This window comes from Phoca vitulina, unplaced genomic scaffold (genome assembly GCF_004348235.1).
Source record: "Phoca vitulina isolate PV1807 unplaced genomic scaffold, GSC_HSeal_1.0 scaffold28, whole genome shotgun sequence".
NCBI classification, from domain to species: domain Eukaryota; kingdom Metazoa; phylum Chordata; class Mammalia; order Carnivora; family Phocidae; genus Phoca; species Phoca vitulina.
Window position 1 is genome coordinate 22,972,397 of NW_022589731.1, and position 17,758 is coordinate 22,990,154.

At 52.7% G+C, this 17,758-nt stretch overlaps 1 protein-coding gene across 8 annotated transcripts in view; it reads left to right on the plus strand.

The window, feature by feature from the left end:
- PTPRE (protein tyrosine phosphatase receptor type E) overlaps positions 1 to 17,758 on the plus strand; it is a 150,162-nt gene that overhangs the window by 82,523 nt on the left and 49,881 nt on the right. The window contains exon 1 of one of the 8 annotated variants that reach the window (XM_032423464.1): positions 6,221 to 14,143. The exons of the other annotated variants lie outside the window; for them this stretch is intronic. The gene's annotated coding sequence lies outside the window, so the exon portion shown is untranslated. Of the gene's footprint in view, positions 1 to 6,220; positions 14,144 to 17,758 lie in introns of those variants that run through there. 8 annotated transcript variants of the gene reach the window in all.

Sequence of the window (17,758 nt, forward strand, 5' to 3'; positions counted from 1 at the left end):
GTGGGTTTATTACATAACTGATAACTGGTCCATTAAGCGGAGGGCAGGCAAGAGACAAGTGGGTCCCGAAGTCGTCTGTGTTCATTGTCCCCTCTGTCCTTGTACAGCGCTGTGTTTGTATATACTTTGAGTTACGGTTTCCAGTACAATTAATTTTCATATGAATGGGAGAATCACTACTGTGAGAACCGAGTCAATTCACTGGATGTGGTGTGTCGTCCGATTTATTAGTTTTCCTCTAGCTTCAGGGAAGGGCAGTCCATTCCAGGGTTAAGTTTCTTGACTGAGGTAGAGATAATGGATCCACAGATTATAAAATAAAATCCCAGGCTGGAAAATGGGTGTGAGAGTGCCTGTTCGGAGAATTCAGGTGCATCTTATGACAGCTGCTAGTTAATCAGCATTGTGAATGGAGAGAAAAATTGCTGGAGAATAAATGTTTGCCCTGGCATCCGGCGCGCTGTTTTTTGGGGGCGTGCAGGTACCAGAAACGTGTCTGGAGTGATGCAGGAAAGATGCTGGGTGCGTGAGAGCCTGACCTTGCAGGAGGTGAGAATGGGGAGCATTTTGATCCCGGCCCCGGAGCACCAGACAGGTGCCCCTGGACATTTCTCTGGCTTCCCCGACGGCGCCACCTGCTGGTCATCTCTGCCATCGCACCCAAGTGTCCAGTGAGGGCGCATGTGTGGATACGGGGGTCCGCCTCGCTATGCCTCGCCTCGCCTTGCCTGCATCCCTGATGCTTTCAAATTCGGGAGCAAGTTGAGCCCATAAAACAAAATGTGAATTATGATACTTTGATCACTTGAAACCCCCTTCTCGGACACCCCGGTCACTGGGCTTCCCCTTTCTAACACCATGCTTGTTATTATGATCTATCTGCCCCCTTAGGCTGCGAGGCTCCTGTGTGTCCTGGGGGTACCTCAGCTGGTACCCAGCAGAAGGAGAAGCTCAGCTGCTGTGGGTGCCGCCTTTCAGGGCCCTGAGCACCGGATGGGGCTGTCGCTGCACCCCCCTACCAGCTTTGAGACCCCACGTGTGTCCCCACAAATCCTGACAGGCAGGCACGGGGCCCCCAGGTCACAGAGGAGGAGGGTCTTGGAGAAGTCAGCTACTTGGCCCCGGTGACAGGTAGAGGACCCAGGTGTGAATCCAGGGCCACCTGTCTCCTGCGTCGGGGCTCTGCACCTGGCTGGCTGCCTCCTGGAGCCTCCCAGTGAGTTGCAAGGGCTGTTGTGGGGCAATGAAACACCCTGGGGGATAGCTCTGAGGTCACGGTCACTGAACAGCCCAGCAGTTCCCTGACCCTGTCTGTGAGAGCAGACCCAGCAGCCCCAGGAGCCCAAACACTTACAATATCCACTGATACCTTCTCCAGGCTTTGCTGAAAACAAGTAAAGCTTTTCACCAAGGCAGGAGCAGCAAGAGAGCCTGGCCTCAGAAGGCAGCTGTACACTCAGCTTTGTCCCGAAGCCGTGCCGTTGACTGTCTGGATTTCTGCTCAGGTCACTGGCCACCATGCACCCTTATGCCACGCTAGGTGTGGGAGCGGCATCATTTCCTGCCTGTGGCAGCTTCCCAAAGGCGGGGATGGGGTTTTAGTCCCTGAGCGTCTCCAGCACCCGGTGTATCTGTGTGGAACGCAAAGGGGGAGCCAGCTTTCAAGTGGTTTGGGTCCAGCCACTCCACACCCCCACTTTGACCCCACTGAAGTTCTTTTAAGGGGACAGCTGGTCTCCCTGGTCAGAAGAGAAATCCCTTGAAGGCAGCATCTCTGTCTAATCTTGTTGATCAAACAAGGCCTCCTTCCGTGCTCTGCGTCCAAAAGATACTCAGTAAATATTTGTTGAATGAATAAACAAATCTCTATTACTGGTTCCTGGTTGCACTAAAATCAGCATTTCTTTAAAAATTCATGAGTGTCATAATGTTTCCCAGTGTGAGAGCAAAGCATTTTATGAAATAGGCATGAATTTTCTATTAAAGAGAAGAGTATCTATTTATTAATATTCCCAAAGGGTAGCTTTTTTGGTTTGCTGCTGTGTTGCTGTTATAATTTTCCATAATTATACGGTGTTGATTGTAGTTTACTGACAGAGCATCAATAAAGAAAAACGTAACCCTGGAACTAGATTACTTAAAGTGTTCAGCCTCACCAGATGGAAACTAATCAATTAGCTGGCTCAAAGGTGGCAAAGAGAATAGTCTCCCCCAGAACTGGAAGGAGAGGGAACGTGGAGTTGCTCCGCAGGTCTGAATTTGTGTAGGGGCTCTGTTAGGAAAGGTGTTGGAATAATTTAGGAATGGAAGGAAGTCCTACTTCTGAGTGTCCCTGGAGGCTGGTGGTGGAAGGATTTGGATAGAAGTCAACATTACGGGGTGCAGCCTGTTGAGAAAAGCAGTCCTATGAAGAGTCCCACAGTTGACCGAGGAGGTGTGTGCAGGGAGGTCTCTGAGGGCAGGGCTATGTTTATCTTGTTGACCATTGTCCAGCAAGTGCAGGTAAATTGCTGAATGAATGAATCTAGCTATGGTGGACTTCATTCACTGAGACCCAAATGGGAACCTGCTTCAGCCATCCTCTAGCTGTGTGACTTGGGCCAAATTGCTTTTACTCAATGGTTGGTCATCGAAGCTCTGGGAGAAGGATCTTAATTACTCCTTTCCGGATTGGCAGAGCATAGGATGAGGGGCTGTGAAATTGCTCACCGCATCATGTACGTGGCACCCAGGGGGCCCTGAGATGCCTGTTTGCAACGTTATCCCGTGAGCATTCAGCCTGAGGGTGTCAGGAGCCCGTGCACCTCACGTGTTGCCTGGGAAACATGAGCCGTGCCACCCAGGGCAGGCATAAAGTGGCCCCGGCTTTCAGAAGGGACCCTGGCCCCCATGTCCCCTCCAGGCACAAACGGGACTGGATATCCTCATGGTTGGGGTGTCCAAGGAGGTTCTGAAGCAGCTTCTTTGAGTTATAAAATGTAGAGAGTTCTTTTCTTATTGCAGTTTGTGGGCAAATTTTCTTCCACATAACCAGAGGTGTGGTTATAAATAATTCATGCTCATTGTTTGGCCCAATTAACATTCTTCAGAAGATGGGGGCAGTTCTTTGAAGTTGGTTCTTCTTGAGGGACAGCGACACACCCTGTCGGGCTGGGCCAAGCTTCTGCCCTAATTAGATATTTACACAAGAGACCGAAGCGATGAGGGTGGATTTATTTTTAATAAAAGAAGATTAGAAACTGTGTATGTACAGCATATTAAAGTCCTCCCACAACTGCGGACAGTGGTGGCCTGAGAAGGGAGATTTCACCTGGAATTAGTAAAATTTCTTGCTTTGAGACAAGAAGACATTCAGGCCTCCTCTACCCTTCCCTCTGCCCTCCCCGCACCGCTCATCAGCATCCTCCGGCGGAGTCCTGAGTGAGGGTGGTGGTATTGGGCAACCACTGGAAATCTGGAGATGGGGGCCAGGTGCCCATGTGTGGGGTGGCAGCCACAGGCTGTGTGAAGAAGGAGCCAGGTGCGGGTGACCCGGCAGGGACTGGGGCCGAGTGGGGGCCACATGGCACTCTGCAGATCCAGGCTCATATTGAGGACCAAGCCCTGCAACCACACACAAAAGCAGACCAGACCTGGTTTTCCCAAGAGAAGCCAGATCTCCAGCCTTTATGTGGACTCTCCTCTTTTTAAATATTTCAGACTAATTTAAAAGTGTTTAAACCACAAGCATACACCCACTCCTTGAACTCAGCAATTCCACTTAAAGATAATAAGCCCCAAATAAATGAGAAGTGTTCGTCCACAAAAAGACTTGTAATCAAGCTCATAGCAGCTTTGTCCATAACAGGAAAAAATGGGGGAACAACCCAAATGTGTGTCCAGGGGAGACTGGGTAAACCACTTGTGGCAGTCATACGTGGAAAATTCTTCCCAGGAGAAAGGAAGAGATGCAGGCACGTACCTGAGCTTCCAACACCTGCTGAAGCAAAGAAGCCAGACACAAAACCGTACACGCTGTATGGTTCCATTTATGGGAAGTTCAAGAACAGGCAAAGCTAATCATCTCTGGAGATGGAGCTCAGAACAGTGCCCAGCTCCTGGGGTCGGGGGAAGAGTAGGCTGACATCACAGCCTGGATTGCAGGGGGCATACGTTTGTCTGAACTCATCAAACCATGCACTTCCAGTGTGTGCATGGACTGTGTGTGGGTAGACATTTTAAAAAAGGAAAAACTTCTTAAACACATCACAGGCCAAACGCAGGCTGTCTGTGGGTTGCCTTGGGTCCGCAGGCTCTGATCTGCGACTTCTGTGCTACGGTGAACTTTCACCCTTAGATCTGCAGCCCTGGGACCCTCCGTTTGCAGGCGGAGAAACACATCCCTCCCTAATAAGTGTCTGTGTGGTGTGGCTAGGAGCAGTTGTGCAAGCAGGAAGGTCCCCATCCCACCAAATCGCTGCCACCCAGTGGTCCCTGCAATGACACTAGTTTGAATTTATTGCTGTGACTTGGTCTTTTTTTTTTTTTTTTTTAAAGATTTTATTTATTTATTTGACAGAGAGAGACACAGTGAGAGAGGGAACACAAGCAGGGGGAATGGGAGAGGGAGAAGCAGGCTTCCCGCAGAGCAGAGAGCCCGATGCGGGGCTCGATCCCAGGACCCTGGGATCACGACCTGAGCCGAAGGCAGACGCTTAACGACTGAGCCACCCAGGCGCCCCCATGACTTGGTCTTTTAGAGGAATGTGCTCACCTGGTTCAGACCAAACCTTCCTGTCTTCCTGATTGGAAGACCCATTGCTGGAAAGGTGCCTGCCCCAGGTTCTCAGGGGGATGGGGAAAAAGGGCATAATGCCCCCATCTCTGTCGTGGACCCAACAGCCAGGCATTTTGTGAGGTCCTTCCTTTTCCTTCTTTACTCTGGAATTGTTTAGGAAGTGTGGGCAGAGGATGATGTACATCTGAAAAATGGAAGGCAGACACATTCGTGCACATGGATTGAGCACCTGCTGTATGCCCACCAGACTGCTGAGCTGAGGGAGCTCAGATGCAGGGGGAGACAGACAAGTCAGTCAGCCAGGCTACGTGGTGGTGAGGAAGTGGCCTGGGTACCGAGCACTCAGATCACCCGGGGGCACAGATTCCTGGAGAGTATGGCCTGGGTCCCAGAGATGAAAGCTGGAGAGGAGTTTGCCCGGCAGAGTCAGTGGGGAGGGGCGCTGGAAACACTGAGAGCTGGGAACTGCAGAATACAGAGGGTGAGAAGCCTGGGATGCTTTTGCTGGGGGGGCACCAGGCACAGGGTTGGGGGTGGGGGGCTACTGCCCCAGCTGGCCCACCGAGGAGTCTGGGCTCAACCCTCCAGGCAGCAGAAGCCGCTGAAGAGGAAGACGTGGTGAAATCCAGCCTTTCTGAAAATCACTCTAAGAGCTGTACAGGGGCGGCTGAGGGGACAGTCCGGGGATCAAGGCACAGGAGGGGTTGCCCTTCATCTCCCCTGGGACACTTGAAGCCAGGTCACTACACCGGGCAGGGCCACAGGGTCCCACGTGCAGATCCAACACAAAACCTAGTGGGCTCCTCATGCCCACCACATGGCTCGTTGGGACACCTGGTGCTGCCCTTCATACTCACCCCCCACCCCGGGTTGAGAGTGGGCTCCACAAATTTCCAGAGAGCAAATGACAGTAGTGTATTCCAGAGGTAACCAGAGCTTTGGGGTGGGGAACATGCGAGTGACTTCCTGGATCCATCCTGCCCCATCTGTAAATGCAGATCCAGTGCTGCTGGACTCTAGCTGGAGGGGAAGCTCCGATTCAGCCCAGCTCGGGGTCGCTTGCTCTTCCGGGGGCTTCCAGGCATCGAATAGGAGGACCAGTGTGCACAGCGGTTCCCAGCTCCAAACCACACCGTCACCGTTGTCTCCTAGTTCCATGCCATTCTCGCTCTTGGATTTCCCATCTCGAGGTCCAGTCAGAATAGGTCTCAGTGACCCAGCTAGGATCTGCATTCGGGTGGTCTCAGCAATGTACGCATGTCTTCTGTTCCTGGAAGCTGAGCAGGACCGGAGGCCAAGTAGGCGAGCTTCTTGAGGAGAGACGGGAGGAGAGGCGCCTCCCCGCAGCCTCCTGCTCTTCTGTGGTCGGGACCCTCACCCCTCCGGGGTTAAGCCTCAAGCTACCCCTGCCCAGTGCCCCCGACCAGCCCTCCTGGCGTCTGCTCCCCCCGCAGACGACTGAAGTCAGAAAACAGGACAGCTGGGAAGTGGGGGCCTCCCGGCCGTGGGGGTGTCCTGCCCCTGGGCTGCCCCGTCCTCCAGTCCACCTGGATCCCCCTCTAATGTCACGTTCCCTCTGTCCCTGTCTCTCTCACACAGACTCACATACACACAGAGCATTTTTAGTGGGTTTCTAGAGTGACTTCTGTCATGTGCACACCACCCCGCAGAGACACTACATTAAAACCAGGGGCTCTAACAGGTGTGGAGCTGAGGGGCTTCAGCTCAGCCTCTAGGGATCTCCCGGGTCCCCAGGCCCCACCTCCCTCTGCCACCTCCCAGGCAGGATTGTGCAGTGGTTCAAACAGGGCCTTTGGAATCTGGGAGTTCTGGCTTCGAATCCCAGCACTCCTACTTACTGGACCTCAGAAGGCCTCCACGCCCATGCTGTTACTGCGGCGTTCTGCTGGGCTTCCCATAGGCCTGAAGCTCTGCAGGGAAGGGGATGTCAGGACCAGACCTGTTCCAGGTTTTTCTTGTTTCTGTAAGATACCATAATGGCCAGCTATGGGATTTGCCTCAAATAGGTAGATGTGGCACCGAGAGTATTAGCCTGGACGTGGGTTTGCCATTCTGTGGCCCTTCGATTGTGTGTCCTGCTTAAGCCCAGTTCGTTCATTCGTTCATTCATTTGTTCATCTGATAATTTGTCCACCAAACATTCCTGAGCATCTAACATGTACCCTGGGGTTGTCCCCCAAGCCTCTCCTGGAGTCTCAGACCAAAGCCAGATTGGTGAGTTGAGGTAGGGATTGGAAGGGGTGCCAGACTGGGTCCTGTAGGGGATGCGGGGTGCACAGCATGCAGTGTGCCTCCTGGGAGGACCCTCGCCCCCTTACATCTGTGCTGGGATGATGGATGGTCGAGAGGGACAGTCTGCCTTTGCCCAAACCTCCCGTGATGCTCCCTTTGTGAGCCCTTGTTACATCCACAAGGAAGCAGGGGAGTCCTCTCCGGAGGATCAGGATCCTTCCCCTGGGCTCCCCAAAGGCTTTGCTAAGAGGTGGGGGTGGTGTAGCTGTGTGGCAAAGGCAACTGTGTGTCTAGGAAGGAGAGAAGTTGTGCTCAGAGCAGAGGTAATTGCTGGTTACCAGCGGACCTTCTTACTGAGGGGTCAGAACGTAAGCCGTGTCATGACGTAACCTCAGACACCGTGAAGCGTGCGATCCTCACGTTGTTCTTGGCTCAAGTGCTTCATCTGGTGCGAATGCAAATCCATTTCTAACTGACCTGGTTTCGCTGATAGATCTCTTGATCCCAAGTTCAAATATATAAGCAGATTGCAAATAGAAGCAGTTTTTTCATTAAATTTCTGCTGTTTGGCTGACCACAGCCAGAAATCTACTTAAGGACATTTTAGCATAAAAAACAAAACAAAACAAAACCAAAAACAACAACAACAACAAAAACGTGCCTAGGGTTACCGTGGCTCAGTATTTAGGTTTTAGAGCATGCAAAACTAGATAAATCTGCATCTGTCCTCTCCTCAATTTATATTTAAAAATATGTGTGTGTGTGTGTGTGTGTGTGTGTGTGTGGCCAAGTAAAATACCCCAAAGCAAACTGTTTGGCTTCGCAGTAACTAAATGGCCAGTAGCTTCTGCGATCCCGAGGCTGCTTGGCCAACTTCGCTGGGAGGTACCAGCCCTCCCCGTGACTGCCCAGTTGGTGCCCTGGGTTTCCAGCTGCACATGGATGACATGATGGAGAATAAATAATCACAGCTGCCACTGTCCCTCCTCCATCCTAAGGTTTTAGCGTGGGCTTCACTGGGAGTGATGGAATTTAGTGGGAGCCCTGTGGTTCAATAGAAGTGCGTTAGCCGAATTTTAGCCCTGCAAGCATGGCGTCTTTCTTCACGTGGAGTTGTAGTGAACTCAGTGAGAGAGCGTTGTCCCTGCAGCATTGCAGACCCCGCCTCTCCAGTGGCAGAGGGCATCCATTCGTTCCCCATGTCTTGTACTGGCCGCCGAGGGGACTGTGACCTTACTGGGCAAGGATGGGGTCTCTGACATCCTGTGAGCCTCTGCAGTGTGAGAACACCCCCTCGTGATGGAAAGAGGCTCACTGAAGTGAGTCAAGCTGAAATTAATGGAAGCTAAAACACCGTGATTGGCTGGCACCTTGTTCTGGAGCAACGTGCGGTCTCAGGACAGTCTCCTGTCCTCAGGCCACCTCCATCCTTCCCCCAGGGAGTGGGTGCTCAGGCATGCAGGCTGTTCCCAGAATATTAGCACAGTCAGAGCCCTGGTAAGAAGGTAAAGCTACTGCTGTCAGCCTCCCCAAGGATGTGATGCCCTGCAAAGCCAAGTGTGTGCATTCGTTCAGTGCTCCATCGCCCACTCCTGTCAGGACCCCAGGGACATGGAGCTCTCTTCTTGTTACATTGTGCCCAAGAGTCTTGCCACAACCCGTTACAGGTGCCTGCCAATAGTGAGAGGGGAGGGGTCCACAGGCACCTTTAAAAATGCCCTTGGGGGAGAAAAAGAAACAGAAGAATATTGGAGTTCCTAGTTTCCTACTGGATCTTTCACCATTTGCTTCCCATGAGGCTGCTTTTAGGTGAAGGTTCAGCATCTTTGTTTGGCTTTTATGTTGATTCCACATTCCTTTCCCAGGACTTTGATTTCCAGTGTAATCAGCTGCAGTTTTCAGGAACGATTCTAGAATATGCATTTAGGTATCAATCTCTGATAGAGTGGTGTGCCCAGGCGATTGGTGTGTTTGCTGAGACAAATTAACCCAAGGTTGCAGTGAGATGATCTCACCATGTAGATGGAGGACGTTGGTTTATCATCCCACTGGGGGCTGGCGTGGAGAAAGCAGGGCTTCCCTGGGCAGTGGCAGGTGCTGGGCCCTGGACGTTGGCGAGACCGTGAAGTGGTATGGGTGAGGGTGGCATTTGCCTGGGACAGCCGTGTGAGCAAGGGCCAGGAGATGACAGTTGGGATGGAAAGAAGCCACCATCGCCCAGGGTCCCCCTCCAGTCATACTGCTTCGGCAGGCTGTCGCATCTGAACATCTCTGTTAAAATACTCTGAGTGCCTTTCCCAGGGAGTAAAGATCACCATTCAGATTTGCTACAGGTTAATCGAGAGTGCCCTCCATCAGGGCCAACAGCATTTCTGATTGAAAAAGTAACAAGAACTGATAACGTATTGAGGGCAGGGTCCTTGGTTTCTATTAATTATTGCTTACTTATCCCTCTACAGGTTACCTTTCTATCCTCTGGGCCTTTTTTTCCTTCTGAACTACAGTCTGTTCTCTAATAATAATTTGGTCCCAAACACAGCTGTCTTGTCACTGCTGAGGTGGTAATTTTTAACGAATAAAGAATTCAGTGAAGTTACTATATTGCATGTGAAATAACAATCTACAAGCTAACTACATGTGTAGAGAAATTAATTATTGCTAGTTTGTGAAGCTCATGAGCAATGGTGAGACATTGTACATCGTTCACAATATTTGAGATGAGACAGCAAAGCCTTCATCATCGTCGTTGGTTTTATGGGAATGCTTTCAGGAATGAAGAGTTACCACTTAGAGGTTTCCAGGGGTTCCTTCATTTGTTCTTTCAAAATAAGAGGGATGTTTTCTTCAATGGGGAAAATGTATCCATAAAGTCTAGCTATAGTTCATTCCTGTCTTATTTGTCCCCAGCTATGGAAACATGGTAAGTTTCCTCTTCTGTAATGGGTGGGTGAGTGGTCAGTGGGTTTGTTGATGATTAAATGACGTCAAGAATGGCATTAGGATCAGTGAAAATGTGCCTTTGAGAAGCTTCCTTAGATCTGTGGTTCTATTGTCTTTACTGCAGTGGAGGACTTCATTCTTACAGAATAAACTCTTCACTTTTTATTCATTTATTCAGAGGGCAAGGTGCATAATTGGAATTATGCAAATTAGTGTGTGGTCCATAGGAGATTGAAATTGAAATGATCCCTTCACGGACTTACTGACACGCCAGCATTCTTACCGGTCCTTGCTGGTGGCCCAGGTAGAGTGCTTCCCTGTCCTCAGGAGGATCCCTTGCCTGTGCTGATCCAGGGCCCTGCTCAGGAGGGGCGGCAGGAAGCCCCGTGTGGACCGGTACATCAGAGGTTGTGATTCGCTGGGGCTTTACATTTTTCTTGCGTATGTATGGGTTTTTTTTTTTTTCCTTGATGAAATCAGTTTCAGCATGTAATCCAGAAATGTGCACACGGGTGTTTAGTAGTGTGTAATATAATAAAGCACTGAAATGAACTATAAAGGACCTTTTACTCTTAAACATAAAGGATTTTCTATATTCTTTGAAGACCAATTTCCACTTTCTTACTATGTCAGCATCAGGGAGGAGGGCCAGCGGAACCCCCAACGAGGATGCTTTGCTTAGCATTCTCTGTCCCTTCCTTTAATGAGCTCCTCCTTTGCTCAGGGAAACCTCTTCTCCAGATTCTGAGCCTCCCATAAAGGAGGTGGGTTCTGCCCCTGCCCAGCTGGGGATGGCATAACAATAGATATTTACTGGCCTACTTTGTGGAAGAGTAAACTGAGACCTCATACCTACAGCTACCCCCTTCTTTTTGTTTTTCTGTTTTCTAATCTAATAACTTGAGTTTCCAAGAGACCAGTCAAATTTGGGCAGAGGTTGAACTTAGAGTCGGATCGTCCACATTTTATGCTCTCTCTCTTCTAAAAGTTAGCGACTCATTTAACACATCATTCTTGTTCTTGAATGGAGAGCCTAAATCACAGGAGTAGGCTGAGGAGTCGGGCAAACCTGGGAGTGAATACAGACCCTCTGGCCCCCGAGCCCCTGCATCCCTGCAGACCCTGAGGGTTCTGTATGCTGCTCCCCAGGGTGCCTCCTCGGAGTCCCCGAAGCTGCATGACACAAGAGATGAGTGACATGCCACCAGGACAAGAGAGAAAGTGAAATTAAATGTCACGTGGTCTCCGTTCTGTCCTAAAGAACAAGTTACCCACTTGTTCGGGGGAAAAACAGAAAATTGAGTGGATAAAGATCTATGTCCAATCACAATGTCAAATGCTTGCTAAACAGGATTTCTCTGAAGACTTTTAATTTTAGCTGGAGCAATCCTCAAACCAAGCCTGAGATGTTTGAAACAAAACTCCCATTCTGCTGTACTTGGTACATTTGTCATTTACCTGGCAAAATATATTTTCAGATGCTATTTCATGAGCTGGTTTTATTTCCCCTAATTAAAAGGAAGAGTAATGAGCTTTGCTGAAGAGGCTTTTTTTTTTTTTTTTCCTAATGAGTTGAGAACTAATGGCCTAAAAATACGAGCCTATCCATTATTCCGGGCCATCTAACCTCACCCAGTGTTGGCAGTGAGGTCCCCCTCCTGGGCAGTCCACGAAGGCAGTCTCACCTCCCAGACTGGCCTACTCACTCAGAACCACCTGTGGGTCCTCCAGGAGCTTTAATTCTCTGTGGCTTGTCTTAGGGATGTGCGTGTCTCGGGGATGCGCCCTGTCTCGGGGATGCGCCCTGTCTCGGGGATGCACCCTGTCTCGGGGATGCGCCAAGAAGCAGGCAAGGTCTCAGGAGGTCCTTCATGAACTCAGAGAAGTCCCAATGTACTTCCAGAACCATCTTTTCATACTGCTCACATGGAGGAAAAGCAAAATCAAGAACCCAAAGAGCCCCCCTTAATCTCCTCTGTCTACTTGGCCAACAGCTTTCTTGGGTGAAGGCATTCCATCCAGGCCGGGAGGGCCGAGCCTGCGGTGACCTGAGGAGAAGGAGCTCCCCTGTGCGGGGCTCACGGCAAGGTTGCAGGCGGGCAAGGGCAGCCAGGGAGAGCGGTCTGTTTGGAAAGGACTGATTCCAGCGCTCTGCTCGGAAGGCCCATTGAGACCTCCTAAGATAGACTGTCTGTGCTTAGTTTATCTCATTACTGTGTTGGGCCCATTGATTTAAGTATAACGAGATCAGCTCCATCCAACTTGTGAAAATAATTTCCATCTCCTCATCTCTCTTTTAAGAAACACTGTCACTTGGTGCTTGCATAGGAAGAGAAAGTGCCAAACAAAAACCAAAAATGCTGTTTTCTGGGAAGTCATTTCATTCCCTGTGCCTGGTTTCCTAACTGAGGAGGGAACTCGATCTGGGCGTTCTCCGAATTGTCCCTGGGTGGGTGTGGCGGCCCCGGATTCTGTGTGGCTGGTACCCAGTGGTCCCAGGGCCTGGGGCTGAGCTAGCTGCGGTTCAGTGGGAGACACACCGTGAGTGAGGAAGTAGAGATGTTCTTGGGGCAAAGATGCGCCGCTGAGCTCCTCAGCACCCTCAGCTCCTGTTGTCCTGCTGTGGCCGGCAGCTGCCTGAGGAGCCCCATGCTGACGCACGAATCCCGGCCCCCTTCTCCTATGAAGGCCTGTCCCCCCAGGTCTCCCCTGCCCCTGTGGGCTGAGAGCAGCGCCGTCTCCAGGGCCCTGGATGTCCGTTCCCCCTGGACCCGCTGCAGGGAATCTGGGGGCTCCGTGCCTCCCCAGCTCCCCCGGCCTCATGGGTAGGCCCCTTCCCTGGGGCATGCTGTGTATTCCCCAGGGACCTCAGCCATCTCTGGACACACCTGGCCTGTGTCTATGGGGGCCCGGGGGACAAGGGTGTTTGCGGAGGGAGGCCAAACATTGTGTCCTTGGCTCCTTTCCAATGGTCACCCCACAACCCGATACTTCGGGTACAGCCGCACAATTCTGTGTGCTCAGAATTCAGTCTCCTGAACCCTGAGGGTTCCGTGTGTCCCAGGGAACCCCAACCAGACTCCGTGTGTGTGAATAGTGGGTGGCTCTGTGGTCTCACCCCTGGAGAGCCTGGGATGTGCCTCAGTCTAAAAAGGAGCCAGTGTTCTCTGCCCTGACAGCCTGGGCGTGAAGGGCAGGCACCTCACTGTTGCTGACCTCCTTGTCCTCGTCTGTCAAGGCTGAGGTGGCACCTGTCTCTCTGGGTGGCTGTCTGAGGAGGGGGTCAGACGAGGGGACTCTGGAGGGCATCATGGAGGTGTAGGTCCCTGATAGGTGACGGTCAGCCAGACCAGGGACAGGGACACCACCCAGCATGTCCTTGTCATTTCTTTGTGTGTGGGTTTTTTTTTTTTTTTTCCCGTTTTCTCTCCTAACAGGTGGACTTCTCTGCCCATCTCCTTTTAATGACGTTTGGTGGTTTCACATTTAGAGGTCTGCAAATTACCTTTGCTCAAAAGCAATTAAGTTCCAGCCTTCCCCAGCTCAGATAAAAAGCACGGCCTTTGCGTCTTTTTTAACAAGCAGAACCTTCTCCAAAAAGTCAGGATCACTATGGATGCATCTGGAACATGCTGAGGCTGCAAGTTGGACTGCTTAAGGGGCTTTTATTATTATTATTTAAACCTTTCATCCATGTAAGTGTATTCACACCTGAAGCTCAGAAAAGGTCTAGATTTGTTTCTCCTTTACTGTGAAAACACATCTTTGTTCTTTGAGCTTTTATTCTACCCCAGTGCATAACAGAATAACAGTCTCGCCCAGTGAGTAATGTGGCCCTGATTTTATGGGAAACAGGCACAGTGTACATTAGGTGCCAGACAGGTGGGTAGGCAAGGCCCCCAAGGCCCACGGTGGTCCCTGGTCCCTTGAGGACTTACCGGGAGCCAACGGGATAGAAGGGGGTGGGGGGCTTAGCTAGGCGCCAGGCTGTTATTTCAGAAAACTGGCGCTGTCCTTCCCAGTCTGTTTCCAGAGCCAGCGGCCTGATGAGGCTCGCCTACCTGTGTGTGCCTGCCGGGACTGTCTCTTAAGCACGGTCTGTTCTCGGCTGCCGGCTGGGTGGAGGGATCCCCGGTGCCCAGGATTCACCCCTCGCACACCTGAACCCTGCAGGTGAGTCAAGGAGAAATCTGACCTGTGGGTGCAAAGTAGGGCTTGTCCGTCTTCTGGGAACATTTGGGTCCCATTTGTCATCATCCCAGTTGAAGTGGACTGACTCCCTATTCTTGAGATTTGTCAGTAAACAAAAGGATTTGGCTCAGTTCTGGCCTTTGCTTTGCTTCCTAACCCAAAAGGTGGGGGGAGTGCCTGTGCCTAATTGTGGTCACCCCGGAAAGTGGGCAGTGGGGGCATTGGGGAGGGTATAGTGGCCTTTCCATATCTGCACTCCCCTTATTTCTTGGTGCACCAAGGACCTTGAAGAGTCTATAAAGCAGCCAGCAATCACCGGAAAGGGGGCAATGGTTGGTCTTTCTCTTTTGGCTCGCCCTTCACTGGAAAGGCCTGGAAAAGCTGGAACAGAGACCCCAGTCGGGACCAGAGACGCCACCCCTGCTAGTTAGGCAGGCCTGGCTGCTAAGGGGCTGTGCTTTTGGCAGAAACAAAGAGGCCAAGAGGCATGGTGTGCAGGAATGTGTCGGAGCAGCCAGCAGCCTTGGAGCTGTTCCGACTCGCTGGGGAGCTGGGGAGCTTCCCTCTGCTCTGGAGACCAGAAGCAGCGACGATGTGAATCCTTGGATTCCTAAGGAATGCTGAGCTTCACCAGCCTGTCACATACGTTATCCTCAGAACCTTCCAGAAAGGAGCAGTGGACATTCTTAGCCACTTTTTCAGGCTCAGCAGCGGAGTGAGGAGCTGTCCCCACCTGCAGGTAGGTAAGGGATCTCGTCTCCCTGTGCCTCCCTCCTGTCTCCCTGATGTAAGGTAACCTCTCTTCTGGGCTGCACGCAGGCAGCCATGCCCGCGGATTTGAGCACCGTCTGCCCAGGCTGGGAGTGGTGCACTGTCTTCTTTCTCCAGCTGCCTCGGAAGGTCACTGTGACCCACATTCCCAGGAAGGATTTGGGGGGAGGGCAGGGCACACAATGAGCTCGGCTCTGCATCTGTCCCCACATGTGGACAGGGTTCAGAGGGCTGCCGGCCACTGCCCGGCTGGAGGAAGCTCACCCCCACAGTGGAAGGGGTGGCCGGTTCTGCTCCTGGGGCCCCGTCTCCCACCACGGCGAAGTGGCCTGCTGGAACACCAGAGCCAGAAAGGCAGGCTTCTGGCACCTTCCTTCATAGAGCAGCAAACCCAGGCCAGGAGTGGGGATCTGCTCCAGGAAGAAGCCCTCCCCCGGGAGGCCTGGAGACTCTGCCGCCGTCACGTCCATCCTGCCCACGCGTGGATCACCCTCCCTGTGCTCCCTGCCTGCTGCGGCTGCTCCCCTAATGCCCTTCGTGCTCCGTTTCCCCTCCGGCAGGCTTCCCTCCCGCCCTCCTCACAATTGCCCCCTGGGCTTCCACTCCTTTTCCCCTTTTGGCCTAAAAGCCCCACCGTCCTGTGGTTACTTACCCTGCAGCCCTGTTGATGGCAAATTGTCGAGGCAGAAAGAAGACCCTGGCCGTTTCCATCCATGACTCTTGGGCTCCTCACGCTGAGCCCGGCCAGGGGCTGTGTGATGGCTGATTCGAAGGGTTGCGGGACGCCCGTACTGAAGCCGCCTGGTGACTTGGTGTCTGAGCCAGAGAGAGCAGCCCTGAGGATTCCTGGGACCCACTTCAGCTGCTGGTTCTTGGAGACGTACTCAGGGGCAGAACTGCGTGGTTCCCCAAGCGCTACCTTTTCCTAGTACACGGTGGGGCCTTGATACGTGGGCTGGCACTGCCCACCATCATTGAGCACCTGCTGCGAGCCAAGCCCAGTGTGGGCACCCACACCAAAGTCAAGACGTCGCTGGGCCCACGGGGCGTCTGGAAGCAGGCGGCACAACTGCCCCGCTCAGCGTGAGCGCTGACCGCCCTACATCACGGTCCCTGACCACAGTCCCTGGAGATGAGATGGACCTCGACGCCCCCCCTTCCAGGGGAGATGCCCAGAGCCACCGGGCGCACTTCCCTCTGGGGGGAGTACTACTTAAGGCCTGTGTGTCTCCTTTCTGGAAAATGCCAGATCCCAACAGAAGCTCTAGTCTATTTCTGAATACAGAAAACTGTGTTGAATCACACACATGTTCCAGTGGAATCACGAGCCGTTTCAACAGAGGACGAGGAAGAGACCGTGTGTGTCTGGTTGGGGCTGCGTTTGGATTCCGAGCATGAGCTCCTCTGAGGTCCCTCCAACATGGGGGCTGGGGCTTTCAGGGTTGCTGGCCTTCAGCCACCTGCATTCCTTGGTGGCCCCGGGGCATCTGCCCAGCCACAAGATCTGTCACAGCTGTTTCTGAAACTGATCTTCCGCCAAGGGGAGGGCGCTTCTCTCCCCAACACCCCCCAGAGGAGGACCGAACAGACGTAGGTGCAGACATTCTCCACTGACCACAGAGTGGGCTCAGTCATGGAAACAACAGGGGCTCATGCACAGCTCTGGCTGCTTCCAGAAGGAAGTGATGGGGGAGCAGGCCTGCTCAGTGAGAGCTGGCAGTCTCTATGCCGAGCTCAGAGCTCCCTGGCGATGCCCGTGGGGCCAGCCCAGTCTGAGGAGCGACTCGCGTTTGCTATCACTGGGTCCTCCTGTTTTACTCATCGGGAACCAAGGTCAGAGAGGTGATGTGTTCTGGCAAAGGCTCTCATTGGGTCAGGGAGAGGAGAGAAGGAGGGAAGAGGGGAGGACAGAGACAGAGACAGCAAGACAGGGAGCCCAGCTGGGTCTTCAGCCACAGAGGCCCGGCTCTTTGAAACCTGACATGGGTTGACGAGATGAAGAGAAATCTGCCGTGATAGCCCCTGATGACCTATTCCTTCAAGAAGGGTTCATTGAGCGTCTCCGCTCTGCCAGATGGACGGGCCTGAGAGCTGCTCCCACCCCGAGAGCCCCCAGGGCCTGGCTAATTCTGCCCAGTGTTGTTAGCTTCTGCTTCAGAGCAATCCCGCTGGAAAGCTTCTCCCCCCCCCCCCCCCCCCATCCTTAAACACTGCCATCATCAGTGAGTCCTGCCAGGAGACACTCTGGGTCTCCCGAATCCTGTGCAGGCTCTGGGGCTTCCTGGAGGCGCCATGTTCTCCCCACAGCCCCACAGCTCATGCTGCCCTTGCCTCCTCCTCCTCCTCCTCCTCCTCCCCTGCTGGACTGGTCGGCTCCTCCCTTGAGAAGAGACCTCTTCACCCTGGGCAGCCTTCCGACCCCTCTGGACTGGGTAGTCCTGCCTCCAGCACGAGCAGGTGTGAGCCTCCTGGGGGATCGGTTGTACAGCGATTAATTGTTTTATCTCTCTGGCCGGAAGGCAAGCTCTGGGCGAACAAGGGCGGTGCTTGTCTTGTTCAGGTATCTCTTGGCAAACAGTCAAGTCTCATAAATATTGCTGAATGAATGAATGAGCAAATAAACCAGCAGATACTTGTAAGTCAACAGTTCCACTCGTTTCTTTGAAATCAAAAGTCTGCTGTATACCCAGCTACGAAAGTCTAGTCCCCCTGCATCCCCCAAGGTGGGTGGAGGCAGCGTGGCCTGGGGCTCACCCAGAGAGGGGGGCTGCCCAGCCTCCGCAGTCGGCCAACCTCTCCCCCGTCGACCACACTGCTGAGTGGAGG